We start from the raw sequence: 18,798 nt of genomic DNA, 5'->3' as shown, positions 1-18,798 counted from the left end.
TTTTACTGTTGAAAACATGCTTCCCAGTGTTTCGTTTATTAAACCAAATTCCAGCCTCACCTGAGCTGGTGTTGCACTTTTTGACAGCTGGAAGGTCAGTTTATAAGTAGTTACCTACAGTTAGTATTGTAATACGGAATACTTCCCATGTTGAATGATACTGCTGTAAGGTAGTGTTGGCTGGAACCTTATTGCCAAAACTGCTAGTAATGGCTTGAATGATGGACATGCCAGTTTTTTTTGCTCAAGTGCTGAAGGCAAAATGTTAACGAACCAGCTCCTTATTCCATGTAATTCCGTTATGCTTGTTGATTGAATCTATTGTCTAAGTAGACTCCTAAATATTTTTACTTTTTGATTTCCTCCAGCTTTTTGCCGCTCAGCCAGATATTGAGTTTGCGGCTGGATCTGTTTTAAATCAGCATGTTTTTCGTCTTATTTATGTTAATTTATTGTTACATAATTCTGTATTTCTGTCAACGCGTTCTGGAGACCTACTTTCGTAAGGCTCGTTAGTACGACCTTGTCAGCGTAAGAGAGGTGTGGCAGTTGTAGCAGCCCTAGTTGTGGGGGGTGAGTCTTAATTTGATCCAACCTTTGGGCTAGGTCGCATATGAACATGTTAAATAGGGGGGGCAGCACACATCCTTGTTTCACACCCCTATTCGTCAGGATTTTCCTAGAGACACTTGTGCTGTCACCTACTTTGACTCTCACCCAGGTATTGGTATATAGTTGGGTTATTCCACGCAGTATCTTTCCTGGGATTTTCCAGTCTTCTAGCTTTGTCCAGAGCCTGTTGCTGTCCACACAATCAAAGGCTGCCTTCAGGTCAATGCCGTTTGCATTTGTCAGCAATCTGAGATACCGCTAGTATGTTCATAATGGTTCCAGTTCATTCCTTGAATCCGGTGTGATTGACTGGGATCAGGTTCTGCTTCTTCGACCACTCAGTTAGCTCGGCCAGAATCATGGAACATAATATTTTGCTTCAACATCAAGTAGGGTGATGAGTCAATAGTTCACTGGATTTGTATGATCACTCCCCTTGCGAATTGGATTTAATATGGAGCCATGCCAGCTTGGGAGGAGACCACCCAGTATTTCTATTTCGTTAAACAGCATTAAAAGTTGTGTACCCCAGAATTTTATTTCACCCTTGAATATAGCCTGTGGAATACCATTTTGACCCAGAGCCCGCTTGCTTCTTCCTCTCCTAATTATTTCCATGGTCTCATCAATGGAGAATTTTTGGTCAGACTGTTCTTTTTGGTTGTTTTGTTGTTACTGTGGCGGTCTTGACTATTGAATTTGTATTGTTTGACTGGTGATCTTGTATTTTTGTTTGAAGTGTATCTGAAAGGATTTTCCCGTTGAATCTTTTTACTATGATATCTGCTCAAATCACCTCTTGCACGTTGGAATTGTGCAAAGTATTAGTTGGCCTATGCAAAATGTTTATTTGGTCCCAGTACGCCCTTGAGTCTATTTGCTTTGCATTGGATAATAACTTGGCCCAGTCTGCCTTGTGTAAGGTCTTTACTAATTAAAGCGTATTTCTACTGAAACAAACTCTTCTTAGCAACATTGCAATAATTAATAACTTGGAGAAAAAACATAAAGTTGTAACCTATGCCATCCAGCTTGCATGCAGCTCTTTGATGACAGTTCATACGTCACTGTGCTATATAAGGATTGTAACTTATGAAATGCCAGTAACAAAAGGATTTCTGAAACAAAAAGCAGTAATCCATGGAACTATCCACATAACATGCAGTTATGTGATCTGCATGGTATATGTTCTTTGCAGCAGGCATATTAACCTTCTGCACCACTTTATTATGAGTCAGAACTGACACTAGACATAACTCTGAACTCTCTCCAACAGGAACATTAATCACCAGAGTTATCTTGACAGTTTTATTGTAGTCTGAAACTGCTGGACACATAAGGAACTCTGCAGCAAGTGATTTTAAACCAATACATTTAGCCATCAAGCGACAATCCCAGTCAATAGATAAAGCCTCTGTGGCCCTCAAAATAGACACGTGGGTGGTGATGCCATCTTACAAATTTCTGAAACCTCAACCATACCTGTTAGAACACTTCTCAAAACAGAAAAAGTGGAATCTGATTCTATTGAAACTGGGATCCTATCCATCTAAAGACCTTACTCCAAAATGGAAACAGACCAGGCCCACTAAGGAATGCCGCCTGTGCGAACATAGAGATGAGTCACTACTCCATCTTTTATGTATCTGTCCGGCACTACTAAATATTCTGAAAACTCTTTTACAGCCAACACTGAGGAGAGGACAAATAAGGACTTGCAGAGCAGCCGTCATAAAATACCTAGGAGGCTTGACTGTCCAAATGGCATGCAAGGTGATACCATTTCTAAACCTAGCGGCAAATGAACTAGAAAAGAGGGATAGATTAACTGAACTTGACTTTGCAGAATCAACTCGTCCATTTACTCTAAATTCTATAGTTCATTTGCCCACAGCACAAGCACTTTATTATACCCCATGAAGTTATGCACGCTTGTGAACAGTCTAAACCAAATCCATTAGATGATGGCTTTTCCTAGTAGGGCTGGACACTACACGCCCAAATGATTGGATTGGAAACTGTCCTAACATTATTTTACCCTTTATATAAACATTTTTACTGTAATTTTAAACTAGAACAATTACTTGACATCTTATGTATTCAGGTTGCTCATCCCACCCTTTTATAATTTTAAAGAAATTGATTTAACCCCTTCTGTGCTGGCATATACCTCTCAGGTGCTCATGACGAGCTGAGCTCGTCATGACCACACCCGTTTTTATTATGGTCCAGCACAGAAGAGGAATATCATCAGCAGCGATGGTGTTAAAGTATCTACTTCTAAAAACAACAATAAGTTAATGCTAAACACATAGGAAAATAGGCTTTTTGCAGGTTTCAACTCACGTTTTATACCCATTTGGACTACTGGCTGCTGGTTTATGACTCTGAGAGTAAAGTGAAGCCTGCTAACCTTGCCTCATTGCCAGTGCTCTCTCCCTCAACACTATGTAGCAAATTGGTACTCCCAACTGGCAAGGACTTTAATCCCCTTATAAGTCCCTAGTAAAGTGGTACCAAGGATACCCAGGAATGGGTGTTAAAGTGGTCTCCAGGGCCTGAAGCACTATTTGTGCAACCCTGAGTAACCCAAGTAAATAGTTGACAGCAGGCCTGACATTGCACAATGTAGGAACAGTGCAAACTGCTCCAAATCAATCGTGCCCTCACCATGATTGGTATAGTCAAAGCACTATCTTGAATATATGTCAGTCACCTCTAAGGTAAGCCTCCTAAGCCCAGGAGGCAGGGCCGAGTATATTAAAGGCATGGTCATCCAAAAGCAAGTTTCTATGTCCCTGTATTAGCACTTTCCATCAAGGACTACTATAATTGATCAGTGGTCTATGGGATAACACAGGTTGTTACCAGGGGACACTTGAGGTCGCCAGCTTCATTATAGCACCACTGAATATGGTCATTTTTGGTAGCAAACAATGTGCTTTCTCACCCCTGACATGATTCCAAAGTCAGGTTTTATGTGGCATGCACCCAGGTGGCTACCTTAGAGGTTACCCACCTGGTTGCTCCAGCCTTTTCTATGCTCTGGCTAGAAGATTTCAGCCAACATGGCCCAGACAGGAATCTGCGATACAAAAGGGGATGAAGGACGGAGCGTTTGAGCAAATCAAACACTCACCCCCAGTCAACTGATCTGGGTTTAATCCATCACCATTCTTTAGCTCACTCGGCCACCCCAGTTCAGACATGGCTATATGCAAATCAGTCTGACCCTGTGCCTCATGGGAACAGTCCAGCCCGAACTGCGAAGCCATGTCTTCCCTGGACCGGAAACAAGCTTCCGAGGACCGGTTTCTGGCATTCCAGCCGTCTTCAGCCCGGCTTGCTTGAATCCAGTGGCAAAGTGAGCAAGGGACTCACATCTGAGCATACCCTGCCACACTTATGGCGGCGTGGGGGTGAGTGTTTGATTTGCTCAAACGCTCCGTCCATCATCCCCTTTTGTATCGCTTTGTTCGCCCTAAGTGTGGCAGGGTATGCTCAGACGTGAGTCCCTTGCTCACTTGGCCACTGGATTCAAGATAGCCTGGCTGATGAGGATTATGAATCCGAAACCGGTCCCAGGATGCTTGTTTCCGGTCCAGGGAAGACATGGCTTGGCAGTTCGGGCTGGACTGTTCCCATGAGGCACAGGGTCAGACTGATTTGCATATAGCCATGTCTGAACTGGGGTGGCCGAGTGAGCTAAAGAATGGTGATGGATTAAACCCAGAGCAGTTGACTGGGGGTGAGTGTTTGATTTGCTCACACGCTCCATCCATCATCCCCTTTTGTATCGCTTTGTTCGCCCTAAGTGTGGCAGGGTATGCTCAGATGTGAGTCCCTTGCTCACTTGGCCACTGGATTCAAGATAGCCTGGCTGATGAGGATTATGAATCCGAAACCGGTCCCAGGATGCTCGTTTCCGGTCCAGGGATGACATGGCTTGGCAGTTCGGGCTGGACTGTTCCCATGAGGCACAGGGTCAGACTGATTTGCATATAGCCATGTCTGAACTGGGGTAGCCGAGTGAGCTAAAGAATGGTGATGGATTAAACCCAGATCAGTTGACTGGGGGTGAGTGTTTGATTTGCTCAAACGCTCCATCCATCATCCCCTTTTGTATCGCTTTGTTCGCCCTAAGTGTGGCAGGGTATGCTCAGACGTGAGTCCCTTGCTCACTGGATTCAAGATAGCCTGGCTGATGAGGATTATGAATCCGAAACCGGTCCCAGGATGCTTGTTTCCGGTCCAGGGAAGACATGGCTTGGCAGTTCGGGCTGGACTGTTCCCATGAGGCACAGGGTCAGACTGATTTTCATATAGCCATGTCTGAATTGGGGTGGCAGAGTGGGCTAAAGAACGGTGATGGATTAAACCCTGATCTTTTGACTGGGTGTGAGTGTTTGATTGATTCAGATGCTCCGTCCATCACCACCCCCTTTTGTACCGCTTTTGGCCGCCATAAGTGTGGCAGGGTATGCTCAGACGTGAGTCCCTTGCTCACTTTGCCATTGGATTCAAGCAAGCCGGGCTGAAGACGGCTGGAATGCCAGAAACGGGTCTCGGAAGCTTGTTTCCGGTCCAGGGAAGACATGGCTTGGCAGTTCGGGCTAGACTGTTCCCATGAGGCACAGGGTCAGACTGATTTGCATATAGCCATGTCTGAACTGGGGTGGCAGAGTGGGCTAAAGAACGGTGATGGATTAAACCCTGATCTTTTGACTGGGTGTGAGTGTTTGATTGATTCAGATGCTCCGTCCATCACCACCCCCTTTTGTACCGCTTTTGGCCGCCATAAGTGTGGCAGGTTATGCTCAGACGTGAGTCCCTTGCTCACTTTGCCACTGGATTCAAGCAAGCCGGCTGAAGACGGCTGGAATGCCAGAAACCGGTCCTCGGAAGCTTGTTTCTGGTCCAGGGAAGACATGGCTTGGCAGTTCGGGCTGGACTGTTCCCATGAGGCACAGGGTCAGACTGATTTGCATATAGCCATGTCTGAACTGGGGTGGCAGAGTGGGCTAAAGAACGGTGATGGATTAAACCCTGATCTTTTGACTGGGTGTGAGTGTTTGATTGATTCAGATGCTCCGTCCATCACCACCCCCTTTTGTACCGCTTTTGGCCGCCATAAGTGTGGCAGGGTATGCTCAGACGTGAGTCCCTTGCTCACTTTGCCACTGGATTCAAGCAAGCCGGGCTGAAGACGGCTGGAATGCCAGAAACCAGTCCTCGGAAGCTTGTTTCCGGTCCAGGGAAGACATGGCTTGGCAGTTCGGGCTGGACTGTTCCCATGAGGCACAGGGTCAGACTGATTTGCACATAGCCATGTCTGAACTGGGGTGGCAGAATGGGCTAAAGAAGGTGATGGATTAAACCCTGATCTTTTTACTGGGTGTGAGTGTTTGATTGATTCAGATGCTCCGTCCATCACCACCCCCTTTTGTACCGCTTTTGGCCGCCATAAGTGTGGCAGGGAATGCTCAGACGTGAGTCCCTTGCTCACTTTGCCACTGGATTCAAGCAAGCCGGGCTGAAGATGGCTGGAATGCCAGAAACCGGTCCTCGGAAGCTTGTTTCCGGTCCAGGGAAGACATGGCTTGGCAGTTCGGGCTGGACTGTTCCCATGAGGCACAGGGTCAGACTGATTTGCATATGGCCATGTCTGAACTGGGGTGGCAGAGTGGGCTAAAGAACGGTGATGGATTAAACCCTGATCTTTTGACTGGGTGTGAGTGTTTGATTGATTCAGATGCTCCGTCCATCACCACCCCCTTTTGTACCGCTTTTGGCCGCCATAAGTGTGGCAGGGTATGCTCAGACGTGAGTCCCTTGCTCACTTTGCCATTGGATTCAAGCAAGCCGGGCTGAAGACGGCTGGAATGCCAGAAACGGGTCTCGGAAGCTTGTTTCCGGTCCAGGGAAGACATGGCTTGGCAGTTCGGGCTAGACTGTTCCCATGAGGCACAGGGTCAGACTGATTTGCATATAGCCATGTCTGAACTGGGGTGGCAGAGTGGGCTAAAGAACGGTGATGGATTAAACCCTGATCTTTTGACTGGGTGTGAGTGTTTGATTGATTCAGATGCTCCGTCCATCACCACCCCCTTTTGTACCGCTTTTGGCCGCCATAAGTGTGGCAGGTTATGCTCAGACGTGAGTCCCTTGCTCACTTTGCCACTGGATTCAAGCAAGCCGGCTGAAGACGGCTGGAATGCCAGAAACCGGTCCTCGGAAGCTTGTTTCTGGTCCAGGGAAGACATGGCTTGGCAGTTCGGGCTGGACTGTTCCCATGAGGCACAGGGTCAGACTGATTTGCATATAGCCATGTCTGAACTGGGGTGGCAGAGTGGGCTAAAGAACGGTGATGGATTAAACCCTGATCTTTTGACTGGGTGTGAGTGTTTGATTGATTCAGATGCTCCGTCCATCACCACCCCCTTTTGTACCGCTTTTGGCCGCCATAAGTGTGGCAGGGTATGCTCAGACGTGAGTCCCTTGCTCACTTTGCCACTGGATTCAAGCAAGCCGGGCTGAAGACGGCTGGAATGCCAGAAACCAGTCCTCGGAAGCTTGTTTCCGGTCCAGGGAAGACATGGCTTGGCAGTTCGGGCTGGACTGTTCCCATGAGGCACAGGGTCAGACTGATTTGCACATAGCCATGTCTGAACTGGGGTGGCAGAATGGGCTAAAGAAGGTGATGGATTAAACCCTGATCTTTTTACTGGGTGTGAGTGTTTGATTGATTCAGATGCTCCGTCCATCACCACCCCCTTTTGTACCGCTTTTGGCCGCCATAAGTGTGGCAGGGAATGCTCAGACGTGAGTCCCTTGCTCACTTTGCCACTGGATTCAAGCAAGCCGGGCTGAAGATGGCTGGAATGCCAGAAACCGGTCCTCGGAAGCTTGTTTCCGGTCCAGGGAAGACATGGCTTGGCAGTTCGGGCTGGACTGTTCCCATGAGGCACAGGGTCAGACTGATTTGCATATGGCCATGTCTGAACTGGGGTGGCAGAGTGGGCTAAAGAACGGTGATGGATTAAACCCTGATCTTTTGACTGGGTGTGAGTGTTTGATTGATTCAGATGCTCCGTCCATCACCACCCCCTTTTGTACCGCTTTTGGCCGCCATAAGTGTGGCAGGGTATGCTCAGACGTGAGTCCCTTGCTCACTTTGCCATTGGATTCAAGCAAGCCGGGCTGAAGACGGCTGGAATGCCAGAAACGGGTCTCGGAAGCTTGTTTCCGGTCCAGGGAAGACATGGCTTGGCAGTTCGGGCTAGACTGTTCCCATGAGGCACAGGGTCAGACTGATTTGCATATAGCCATGTCTGAACTGGGGTGGCAGAGTGGGCTAAAGAACGGTGATGGATTAAACCCTGATCTTTTGACTGGGTGTGAGTGTTTGATTGATTCAGATGCTCCGTCCATCACCACCCCCTTTTGTACCGCTTTTGGCCGCCATAAGTGTGGCAGGTTATGCTCAGACGTGAGTCCCTTGCTCACTTTGCCACTGGATTCAAGCAAGCCGGCTGAAGACGGCTGGAATGCCAGAAACCGGTCCTCGGAAGCTTGTTTCTGGTCCAGGGAAGACATGGCTTGGCAGTTCGGGCTGGACTGTTCCCATGAGGCACAGGGTCAGACTGATTTGCATATAGCCATGTCTGAACTGGGGTGGCAGAGTGGGCTAAAGAACGGTGATGGATTAAACCCTGATCTTTTGACTGGGTGTGAGTGTTTGATTGATTCAGATGCTCCGTCCATCACCACCCCCTTTTGTACCGCTTTTGGCCGCCATAAGTGTGGCAGGGTATGCTCAGACGTGAGTCCCTTGCTCACTTTGCCACTGGATTCAAGCAAGCCGGGCTGAAGACGGCTGGAATGCCAGAAACCAGTCCTCGGAAGCTTGTTTCCGGTCCAGGGAAGACATGGCTTGGCAGTTCGGGCTGGACTGTTCCCATGAGGCACAGGGTCAGACTGATTTGCACATAGCCATGTCTGAACTGGGGTGGCAGAATGGGCTAAAGAAGGTGATGGATTAAACCCTGATCTTTTTACTGGGTGTGAGTGTTTGATTGATTCAGATGCTCCGTCCATCACCACCCCCTTTTGTACCGCTTTTGGCCGCCATAAGTGTGGCAGGGAATGCTCAGACGTGAGTCCCTTGCTCACTTTGCCACTGGATTCAAGCAAGCCGGGCTGAAGACGGCTGGAATGCCAGAAACCGGTCCTCGGAAGCTTGTTTCCGGTCCAGGGAAGACATGGCTTGGCAGTTCGGGCTGGACTGTTCCCATGAGGCACAGGGTCAGACTGATTTGCATATGGCCATGTCTGAACTGGGGTGGCAGAGTGGGCTAAAGAACGGTGATGGATTAAACCCTGATCTTTTGACTGGGTGTGAGTGTTTGATTGATTCAGATGCTCCGTCCATCACCACCCCCTTTTGTACCGCTTTTGGCCGCCATAAGTGTGGCAGGGTATGCTCAGACGTGAGTTCCTTGCTCACTTTGCCACTGGATTCAAGCAAGCCGGGCTGAAGACGGCTGGAATGCCAGAAACCGGTCTTCGGAAGCTTTTTTCCGGTCCAGAGAAGACATGGCTTGGCAGTTCGGGCTGGACTGTTCCCATGAGGCACAGGATCAGACTGATTTGCATATAGCCATGTCTGAACTGGGGTGGCAGAGTAGGCTAAAGAACGGTGATGGATTAAACCCTGATCTTTTGACTGGGTGTGAGTGTTTGATTGATTCAGATGCTCCGTCCATCACCACCCCCTTTTGTACCCCCAGACAGGAATCTGACCTACTGCCAGGCAGTGTGAACACTGCCAGGAGTCAGAAACAAAGGCCTGGCCCGAGAAGGAGGTGACTCCTCCATCTCTGACAGGATGGCTATGGAAGTGGCACATCAAGGCGGTGAGTTTCAAAGCATGCACCACCTCTGATATGCACGCAGGCTAACTACCAAAGTAGGATGCCCCACCCCTGCCGAATGACACATTTGCACCTGGGCAGGTGGGAAAGTTAGTCGGAAGGTGTACACCACCAAAAGGCTAGCCATATCACTAGGGTGGGCTACCTGGTCTGCACAGCAAGGAAGGATTCTGCCATTTTTTAGAAGTGGCATAATAGAGGATTCTGGGTACTAAAGGTGACACACACCCCAGATGTCATCGGCAATGTGGCAGATCAGCTGCTGGGGGTAATTAGCCCATTGGCCACTTGCACTCATAACCCTAATGCCCCTAAATCTTGGTGTTAAGGGACATCCTTGACACCAAAACCTCAGAACTATGAAGACTGCAGCGAACACCAAAGAAGATACACAAGTCTGCAACAACAGGAGCTGCACAAACCAAAGGCAGGATACTCCGCACCAGTGACAATGCTCCTGAAACTGCAAGACTGTGACTCATCCTGGACCAAAGACCAGCTCCCCCAGACAAAGGAACCCACTTTGAGAGCCAAAGGCAACTCCAAACACCCTTGGACCAGCACTAGTCCCCTGCAACTGCAGGTAAAAACAACATCCTGGAAGCAAGGAATCGCTGACCATCAGAACCTCCAAGGAATCACCCAAAGGTAGATGGTCCATTGCATTGTGGGAAACATAGTCCTTACCTCCAGCAAGCATAAGCTGGCTACCATTTTCCCCCAGACGTCGAAGTATCAGCTTGCTGACCTTACTGGTACCTGGCCTGGCAGCTCGGGTTGGACTGGTTCCATTGGGTGCAGGGTCAAGACTGATTCACATATGGCTGGGTCCAAACTGGAATGGCACAGTGAGCAAAAAAACTATGGATTTAGGCCCAGATCTTTGTAATGGGTAGAATGTATGACATTGTTCTGCATTCTGTACATCAATTGTTCTTTTTGCAATTCTCACCCCGAGTGGGACGGGTATGCCCAGACTTGGGTCCTGTGCTCTCCATGCCACTGGAGTCAAACTACTCTGGCTTATGAGGGCTAAAAGCCCAAAACCGGTTCTAGGATGCTTGTTTCCAGTCCAGGGAGGACCTGGCTTGGCAGTTTGGGCTGGACTGTCCCCATTGGGTGCAGGGTCAAGACTGATTTGCATATGGCTGAGTCTAAACTGGGGTGGCTTGGTGAGCAAAATAACAATGGATTTTACCCAGATCTCTTGACTGGGGTTAAAAGTATGATTTATTCTGAATTACATCCATCGTTTGTTTGCGTAACACTTTCCACCCTAAGTGGGATGGGTATGCCCAGACGTTGGTCCCTTGCTTACTGTGCCACTGGTTGCAAGCTAGCCTGGCTGCTGAACGGTAATACTCAGAAACCGGTCCCAGGATGCTTGTTTCCGGTCCAGGGAGGACCTGGCTTGGCAGTTCGGTCTGGACTGTTCCTATGAGGCACAGGGTCAAGACTGATTTGCATATGGTTAGTTCTAACCTGGGGTGGCATGGTGAGCAAAAGAACAATGAATTTAATCCATATCTCTTGACTGGGGGTGAATGTATGATTTATTCAGCATTCTGTCCATCATTTGTTTGCGTAGCACTTTTCACTCTAAGTGGGATGGGTGTGCCCAGACGTGGGTCCCTTGCTCACTGTGCCACTGGATTGAATCTAGCCTTACTGATGAAGGGTGACATACCCCGAAACCAGTCCCAGGATGCTTGTTTTTGGTTCAGGGAGGACCTGGCTTGGCAGTTCCGTCTGGGGAGTTCCAATGAGACACAGGGTCAAGACTGATCTGCATATGGCTGGGTCTAAACTGGGGTGGCATGGTGAGCAAAATAACAATGGATTTAACCCAGATCTCTTGACTGAGGTTGAATGTATGATTTATCCAAAATTACATCCATCATTTGTTTGCGTAACACTTTTCACCCTAAGTGGGATGGGTATTCCCAGACGTGGGTCCCTTGCTTACTGTGCTACTGGTTGCGAGCTAGCCTGGCTGTCGAAGGGTAATACCCAGAAACGGGTCCCAGGATGCTTCTTTCCGGTCCAGGGAGGACCTGGCTTGGCAGTTCGGTCTGGACTGTTCCCATGAGACACAGGTTCAAAACTGATTTGCATATGGCTGGGTCTAAACTGGGGTGGCATGGTGAGCAAAAGAAGAATAGTTTTAACCCAGATCTCTTGACTGGGCTGAATGTATGATTTATTCTGCATTCCGTCCATCATTTGTTTGCGTAGTGTGTGCACATAGCAAACACTGTGAACTGCTGCAGAGCCTCAACACGAAATAACCTGCAGTCTTGTATAACCTGTGAATGTGTCCCATCTGAAGTTAAGCATTGTGCACTTGAGGATTTCATTTCACGCTTCTGGCTCACCACTGCCACTATCCGACTTCTTCTTTTTTTAAATAAGCAGTTTAACGCTTTGCCCTCACATCCATTTTTGAGATTTTACTTTTCTAACAGTACCTAGTTCATCTATTTCATTCCTTGTTCACCTGTCATCTTTAAATATGTGCCAAATTTCTGCGCAAAGATTTTTAAAGTTTGAAATATTTTTAGATATGCAGATTCTGCTACTTTCTTATATGTAATCAAGAAACACCCCAGCTTCCTTGTGCAGCTGAAGGAACAAAATAGGATATTTTTAAAAATTATTTCACATATAGAGCTGTCATAGTTGATTACGGGTTGACATGCCAAAATGTGTTCTCTCAAGCACACTGATTTCAAAAGGTTTTGTCATTTCCAAGACAGCACATGCAGTTAGTCGCTCTGTCACTCTTTCCGAGCTACGATACATGTTTATATTATGAAACGCGAACCACCTGCTTTAGGTTGGAAGCGTTTTTTATTGATCGCTTTTTGAGCGCATTCTGGTTTGGCTTACTAAGGGGGTGATTAAGAATCCCCTCATGCTGACTTGTGGATCATGGCTGTGACCCAAGTCCACCTTTACCAGCCCCACTTAGCTAACTTCAAAAGGTAAGTTAATGCATATTGTTTTCAGGGCATTTTTTACACAGTCTGTCAATTATTTATATATTTGTCCTCCTTTGGGCTGTTTTTTCCTTTTCAGTGTTTTGGTACATTGAGAAGTACCTTTGCTAACACAACTTCAGGATGTCCTTCTTATGGTTGACTTTCCTAGCTTTCCGCACGGCTTACCCTCTGGGACAGCTAAATCTTTAACCTGTCCTGTTTTGTGACTTGACAGGGTCATTATACAGAACTGTCGTAAAGCTGCTAGTAAGACACTCAGGCAGCACCCATCACGTGTAAGTTTCATCACCTATTCACAGTAGCAATCTTCACATGTGAGTTTGTATATCAAAAATCAATGCTGAGGGCCTCATTTATGAAAAGTGACGCAGCGCTGCGTGAAAACAGCGATGCATCACTTTTCATTGCGCCCTCTTTGCGACATGCTGGATGCGTCATATTTACAGTATGACACATTATGTTGAAGGAGTTACAGACATGTCAGTATTTCTGACGTATCTGTAGGCGCAAAAATGACGCATTTATGGAGTGTGTCACGAAAGTGACGCAACTCCATCAATGGGTTATTTTACATGGGCAAGTGAAGTGAAGTGAAGTGAAGTGAAAAAGCATTTATAAAGCGCAGCATACACTGTACAGTTTCTTGGCGCTGATAGCAAGAGGACAGTAGGTCGCTACCTAGGCAGTGTAGGGGAGAAAAAGGCAAGAACAGGGGTGAGAACAGTAAGGAATGGGGGGGAACGGAGGGAGGGGAAGAATTTTCAATTCTAATTATAGGTTAAACGAAATAGGTGAGTCTTAAGGAGGGATCTGAAGTGAGTGTAGGGCGAGGCCAACCTTGTGTCCAAGGGGAGGGCGTTCCAAAAAGAAGGAGCTAGGAACGAGAATCTTAAGCCTCCCCATTTCTTGCGCTTGACTCTGGGGACTTTGAGCAGAGCCAGATGAGCAGAGCGCAGGTTACGGGGGGGACATAAGGATGAATGAGTGAGGAAATGAACGTAGGACCTGAGCCGGCCAGAGATTTGAAGACGAGGCAGTCCATTTCAAATGTGCCTGTGTCAGTCTTGCGCCTGCTATGAGGCTGGCGTAAGATATTGCCTTTTTTGCGTCCTAGAAGTGACGCAGTGAAATCTCATAGATTTCACAGCGTCACTTCTACGAGTCTTACTTGTGTCAGAACGCCCACCCTGCATACATTATACCTAACGCAGTTATAATGTGGCGCAGGGGTTTACAAAGTGACACATCTACATAGATGCGTCACTTTGTAAATTAGACGCAACAAGGCACATTTTTTACCCTGCGGTGTGTCACAAAAAGTGATGCACCGGCAAGGCAAAAGTGACGCAAAGGCTCATAAATATGCCCCTATGTTTTTACGTTACATACAGAGCAGACATTTTTGCCACAACATGCCGAAGATCCAATCCCAATTAAGTTTAGTGAGATTTCAGACATGCTAAGCGCTGTTCTGGCCTGCTTTCTGTCTGCTATAAAGTGCACCAGTAAGATTTAACCTGCATTAAAAAAAGCTCGTGAAGCATCTAGGTATTTATTTATAGGTTTTGCCTGCTCCACACATCTTCATGGTGTGTGAAAGATAAGTGTGCCAATCACGGTTTCTGATCCTGTTTCTTTTTCCCAAAAACCTTGCGCTCTAAGAAATGCATTTTCGACTTCTTTATTTTTAAATTGTCTTGCTATAGCACATACAGCAAATAATTGTTCACTAAGGTGAGTTTTTCCACACCAGCATGAGGCAGAGGTGTAATACAGCATGTGCTCTACTGAAAATAGGCAGACAGGGCCATCATTACAATTAAGTAACACACCACATACATCCAAAACACACCTCAGAATTCCACATGATGCAATAAATTGAATAGCACACCACATAATTAAACTACACTAAATACCACTTCAGAACACAAAACACCATTCCACATAATTACACTTCATGACACAAAATCCCACGCCATGTATTTCTAGTACACTCACTAACCCATAATTACTATCCGCATAATTCCACTGCACACCATGCCACATAATTTCCACACAAATACACTGGCCACCACAGAATTACACCCCACACAATTCCACAACTAACAATTCCAATTCAACCCACATAATTCCACTCCAAACCACATACTTCCAATCCACTCCAAACCAAAACACATAGATAAAAGACATTGTTAGATTCAATACCAATAGTTCTAAATCTCGCGAAGGTGAGACCTATTACATTGCAAATACTGGTTATAAATTGGTGTTGGATTTCCTTCGAGTCATGTCAATCACTTATCATCCATGTTGGTACTCTGAAAAGCTTAACACATGTTCCTCTAATAAAGGCTAACTGCTTTTATGTAAGCATGAGCGGCAAAATCCGCTCCAGCGGCGGAGCTTTGGCTACTCTGCGCTCCGCTTTGAGGGCGGAGTTCAGCAGAAAAAACACCAGTGTGCTTGCCATCAGCTCTCACCCGTAATTTTTATTGACAGAGTGACATGTTCAGTCTTCCTTGCAGTGCAAGACTTTTCAACACCTGTGCACGACAGCAGGTGGCACTGTAAATTGCCTCCTTGCTACGACGACAAAAAAAAGGGAACATGTTATTTGTCTCTTTAAGGTATCCAGTCACCTGTGCAGTGCCTGAAAGCTGGAAACTGTACATACCAGCAGCCATCTTCTATCTTTCATCTCCCATCACCACAGGCAGCATCGAGGCTCGCGCTCCTCCGACCCTCCTCAGCAGCACCCAGGACAGAGGCCATCGTCAATCTCCCTGGCAGACATGCAAGTAGCTTTATATTACTACAATGCGACTTTGGGACAATAAGTGCAAGAAAGAAACATAGCACCACATGGGGGCAAACGTGGGAGTAAAGATAGACAGGTGAAGCTGTTAGTACAGGCCACATACTAAGAGTCCCCACAACTGTTGGGTACAATGCAATCCCAGCGACTGTTGCAAGGGTGGGGGGCACTCAGTGCTACTGTTACACAGGTGCTGGGGAAGGCGAGGACTAGCATAGCCTGTGAGGCCATTATGGCAGTCGCACTAGACCCCGTCATAGGAGAGGGGGGGATTCCGCGTCAGCAATGACGCGGCGATCCCTCCCACATGCCAGCCAATGGGCAAGAGGCAGCATTTTGAACCGGAAGCACTTCGGTGCTTCCGGTCCAAAAACGTCCAGCCTGCGCCCAGGCAGACCGGTCTGGTCCGGTCAGCCTGGGCGCCCTCCTTATAAGGGGGAAGTGGGGGGCAGAGCAGTCTCTTGTTTCTGCTCCCCACAGGAACATCCACCTGGCCGGCTGCGGGCCCGTAATCTGTTTTCTTTTGGAAAGCATTCCTGCGTGACTTTAATGGGAGAGTGGTGTTGTCCAGCCCACCCAGGTCCATCCCAGAACTGGGCCTGATGACCGACGCAGCAGGTAGCAAAGGTTTCGGGGCCATTCTGGGGTGCGAGTGGTTGGCTCACAACATGGCGGTAGTAGAATGCATAAATAGTCAAACTACTAAATGCAGCATGTTGCTGCGTTTGTTGAAGGAAATTGTGTTACACTGTGTCGCGGGGCAAGGACGATGCAGGATGTCATGTTTTTAAAACAATAGAAGAAGGGGGCGAATTTGCTCCGTGGATCCTTTCGCAGGGAATGTTCTCCACGAGGACTTTGCTCCAGGCTGTGTTCCGGCGACGTCAGGGAAATCCGAAGTGCTGCAATACTGCCAGGTGTTTTAGTTGTTTGGATGTGGAGAAAAGAAAGAAAACAAAATAGCAGCCTTTAGACTTGAGACGTTTATAAAGGAGTGCAGGATGGGATGTGAGGGACCACCAATCGTTTCCAGGAAGTGCAATGAGGGGGAGGGAGCCGACACCGGGAACAGGCAAGAGCAGTCTCAACCCAAAGCGTCCCCGCCACCTCCATCCACACACAACAAATCCTCTCGCTTCCTGGGCCCCAGGAGTTTCGCACCCACCTGCTGAAGCCACGTTCCTCTGTGAAGGTGGCGGGCGGTGGGCAGGGTTGGCCTCTTCGCTCTTGATCCGGGGGTCTTCCTATGGCATGGTGGGGCTCCGACGTCACACAGCACGGCTCAGTCCCGGCAACTCGGCTTTCTGGTTCTGCATCAGCTAGCTTCTCCTGCCTCCCGAAGACCTCAGATTCATTGGTTGACGGCTCCTTGAGCTCCGTCGTCAATCGAGGCCCCGCCTCAGGGGCTGGGTTGAAGCTTGGATCTTGCTCCCAATTAAAGGGCCAGTAGCTTGGAGGCCACTCGAGTTCACTCACAGTGATGTCGGCATCAGGGGGCTGGGGAGACAAAAAAGGGGGGTTCATGGGGGAAGACATTTGGCCTGGAAGAAATCTGTCAGAGGAGTCCGAACTCTGACACAGTGCATGAAATTGAATGTCCCTTTTAAAGCTAAACACGTTCCAGGAATTCTGAATAATGCGCCTGATGGATTGTCTCGTTTTAAAATGCATGCATGCAGGCATTCAGGTCACACATCCCAGAGGCAGCGGTGCACCCAACACCTTTCCCAGAACAGCTTTGGCAGTTTGGTGCCCCTGAGTATCGAACCTCGTGGCAGCGAGCCTAGCGCCCAGAACCAGGAATGCTTACGAAGGGGCGTTTGGGTGTTTTTTTCTTTTCTTGGGGGAACAGTGGGAGCACAGGTGGCACGACCCAGAGTCAGTGGTAGCATATACTGCTTTCATGAGGGAACAAGGGCGCACAGTATCAGGGGCAAGGAGACATATCACAGCAATATCATTTTTGCGAAGATAGGTGGAAGAGGGGATCCCACGAGGAACTTTGTAGTGCGCCAGGTGCTGAAAGGATGGCAATGCTTGCAGGGAGGACAGCCAGATGTCAGGAGACCTATAGGACTAGAAACGATAGGGAAGCTGGTGGGGGCACTGCCGCTGGTGTGTTTCCCCAGGCGAGGTGGTCTTGTTTCAAGCAGCATTCTGCCTTGCATTTTATGGCGCATTTAGAGTAGGCGTGCTAGTCGCAAAAAACAAGAAATATTGGCTGGGTGGCCTACAGATAAGACACGTGAACATAGGGAAGAAGTCAGTGCTGATTTCCATCCTAAAGTGAAAAACTGATCAGGAAGGTAGGGGGGAGAGCATAGTATTACACAGGGCAGGGAACACGACATGCTGACCTGTCTACAGGCTGGAGGCCTTTATGGCCCAACCTGCACAAGGCACGAGAGGGCCTCTCTTGATACATGGGACGGGTCACCACTCACGGTATTCCAGGTCAAGAGAGTAATGCTTCTGGCATTGGAGAATGCCGGGCTAGACACTGCCGACTTTGGGGCTCATTCTTTTAGGATAGGGGCAGCCACCGAAGCAGCAGCAAGAAGGCTGGGGCACGAGATCTCAAGAGGATTGATAGGTGGTCCTCTAACTGTTACAAGAGGTATGTGCGGCTGCACATGCTCTAGCAGGGACTGTCCGTTTTACGTACAAATTGTGTCTTCCCTTCATCCTGTGACTCAGATAGGAGGGTGTAGTTCACTATCAGATAGTGCTACTGTGCAGTTTGTAATGTGTGCAGCATGCCGGCGTGGCAATGCATTTACCTTGGCTCTGTTTTCTCCATGTTATTTGCAGTTTCTTCATCCTTTGACTCAGGGGAGAAGCCTGCACTCATTCGCACACACAAGTCACAGGACAGCGTCAGACGACGAACTTCGAGCAAGCAACAGAGGTTGTGGCGAAAGTTTACTTTTCGCACCAGGAATATCAATATATTTGAGTGGTAGGGCATTCATATGTCTGCCGTTTGAAGAATTTCTCTTCAGGGTCTGTAAGGACTAGAGCCCATCAGGTGGGGGTAAGGTTATCATTTATTGGACAGGGTGGCTTGTGCGTAGGTCAATTCAGGGAGCTGGTGAACCGCGCTTTGAAAAGCAAGTACGGGACCACCCACGATCTGGATCCTGCACCTAGGTGGTAATGACTTGGCCCAAATAGGCAGGAGAGTGCTAGTGGAAGATCTACTCACAGAACTGGGGTGGCTAGTGAAGCAGTGCCCTCAGTCGATAATGGCATGGTCTCACATGATCCCCAAATTCCAGTGGAGGGGGAGCGAGTCAGTTAGAGCTTTTAATCACGCGGTAAAGCGGATCAACAACAAATTTGATAAGTTATTCAGGACCCCTAGATTGAGGTCAATAGGACACAGATATATCAGGGGGAACAGTTATTTCTACAGGATGGGTTGCACCTCTCACAT

The 18,798-nt window shown here is 48.0% G+C and overlaps 1 long non-coding RNA gene across 1 annotated transcript in view; it reads right to left on the bottom strand.

Annotated features, from left to right (window-relative positions):
- The window catches only part of LOC144753755 (uncharacterized), a 79,254-nt gene extending 62,552 nt beyond the window's left edge, over positions 1-16,702 (bottom strand). The window contains exon 1 of the long non-coding RNA XR_013594509.1: positions 16,528-16,702. This is a non-coding gene — a long non-coding RNA (uncharacterized LOC144753755). The remainder of the gene's footprint in view (positions 1-16,527) is intronic.
- Between the last annotated feature and the right edge of the window lie 2,096 nt (positions 16,703-18,798).

The sequence above is a fragment of the Lissotriton helveticus genome, chromosome 5_1 (genome assembly GCF_964261635.1).
Source record: "Lissotriton helveticus chromosome 5_1, aLisHel1.1, whole genome shotgun sequence".
Lineage (NCBI taxonomy): Eukaryota > Metazoa > Chordata > Amphibia > Caudata > Salamandridae > Lissotriton > Lissotriton helveticus.
Note: the sequence above shows the minus strand (reverse complement) of the source record. Positions and strands in the feature narration are given on the sequence as shown.